Genomic DNA, 2,322 nt, shown 5'->3' with positions numbered 1-2,322 from the left:
TATATATATATATATATATATATGCTTCCACGTATTCTTTCTTACCGTGTCTTGCTATTGTTATACAGGCTAGCGCGTTATTGATCCATTTGTTAGTCATTTACTTTAATTTATACCATCTTCTTAGCCTTACACTTCCTCTTCTCTGTTAGCCAATGTTAACTTACACCCATGTTCAGTAATTTGTTTCGTGTTTTCGGTAGTTTATAGCTTTATTTAAAAGTTGATATTGAAACCAAGCACTTTTATCTATTTTTCGTATTGTTTGCAAACCACTTCAGAAGAGTCAGTTTGGTTTTGCCAATCTTTGGAATAACCTCATCGAAAGGCAATGTTGATGTTATTCTCTACCAACTGGAGAAACATGACAAATCGATCAAAAGTCCCAATGGATGTCAGAATATCCGAATGACCTTATAGTACGACAGGTTACAGAATCATTCAGCAAGCTATATAGATTGTTGGTTCTGAATTAATATTCGAATGATGGTATGCAACAGTGCATCCTATATTAGCCACATTAGACCGTGTCATTGACATAGCTGGACGGGATTGATATAAGATATATTCTCTTATTATATAGGGTATAATCAACTTATTGTACTTTGATTGAAAGCATAGACGATCAGAATATGTTATACATAAATTATACATAAATGCACAGAGGTCACAATTTCCTGTGCACTTCCTTATGCTTCATCTGTAGCTTCAGCTGGTTATATTAGCTACAAATATATCTATAGAGTAACTATTAAACTATAGGTAACTTTTGAGGAACTGTTAAAGATAAATCAAGCGTTAAATATTAATTACTTATTGTAAAACTAACCGTTCTGCTACGAAAATTAAAGAAAAAAATGTATTCAAGTTTACTAAATTTGTTAGACTTAAATATGAAAAGAGTAAATTACGTTTTCGTCATATAGAATTAAAGAATATACACGTCTAGAAACGTCAGTCAGTCTCAAACCTCCATCTTAAACAAATCTCAAATCTCACACCTCCGTCTTGAACAATAGGTCACATTTTGGCATACAAAGAAAATGTGATGGGCAAGGCTAGAACACCTCTGCTTGACTAGGGCTAACCTGTAGCTAAACAGAATAGTAATTTTTACAACTGTAATTACAGACTGTAATAAACAATCTGTAATGAACGATCTATAATAAACAATCTGTAAACAGACTGCAATAAACTGTAATTACAGACTGTAATAAACAATCTTGAAAGAAAACACATAAAACTAGTAATTTTGTAAAGGAACATATTGGTATTAGAAAGATGAAACTGAAACAAATAAGCAAATTGATGTGTGCGTTATATTCTGTACATATAAAATAGTATACACAAGCTCTCAATGTCAAGTAGAGCGACAGCACACACATAATCACATCTATGTACCGTTTTAATGAATTTCTGGTGTTAAATATTTTTACGGGCTGTTTGTCAGGTGCTAAGATATTAACGAGAAAACAAAACGTACAAATAATAGATTATATTGAACACGGAAGACGGCTAGAACCAAAGCAATGATATATATAGAATTCATTTCACGATCTGGTGTACTTGAACGGAAATATGTTAATCGTTATAGTGCTTCGTCTTTGGAGAGCAACTTCTTCTTTCAGATGGTGTGTATTTACAATACACACAACACAGTAACGTAGGAGGACGTTGAGGCACACATGTTTCGAATTAATTGTATCTCTTCATTCACGAGAACCATGATTCTTGTTAAGATTCAGAGAGCTGAGCGTAGCTTTGAACGATTTAGAATGCAATTGCTGAGGTATACGAATGGGGATTTAAAGTTTTATACACGTTTACTCAGTACTTATTCAGTAATCTCCGGTTTTATCATATATTAAGGAAAAACGCTTATATTTACAATAAAATCGCCTGTTTCAGTTCGATATTTTGTACCTCTTGTAACATATCACCCCTAATCACTTTTAAGGCGCTAAAAAGATATTGATATTCAATCGTTCGTTCAATGACGATTTGAGTTTCAGATGGGTTTTCGTTGACCATGGGAGAATGCTTCTTTTGTAGCTTGATTCGCAGTTATTAATGTATGCTTCTACATCGCTCTTGACAATGACGTTTTTGGTAGTGCTTTGTTAACGAAAAGATACTTAGTTTGTGTTCATTCGGTTGATTCAATTCGGTGAATTTGTATACATTTGATAACATAAGTCAAACAATTATAACTTTTCATTAACAGAAATATATCCTATCACATTATTTTTGCATATATATATGGTGTATGTGTGTGTGCATGTATGTGTGTGTGTGTGTGTGTGTGTGTGTGTGTGTGTGTGT

This window comes from Octopus bimaculoides, chromosome 7 (genome assembly GCF_001194135.2).
Source record: "Octopus bimaculoides isolate UCB-OBI-ISO-001 chromosome 7, ASM119413v2, whole genome shotgun sequence".
Classification (NCBI taxonomy): domain Eukaryota; kingdom Metazoa; phylum Mollusca; class Cephalopoda; order Octopoda; family Octopodidae; genus Octopus; species Octopus bimaculoides.
This window is presented reverse-complemented; position numbering follows the sequence as displayed.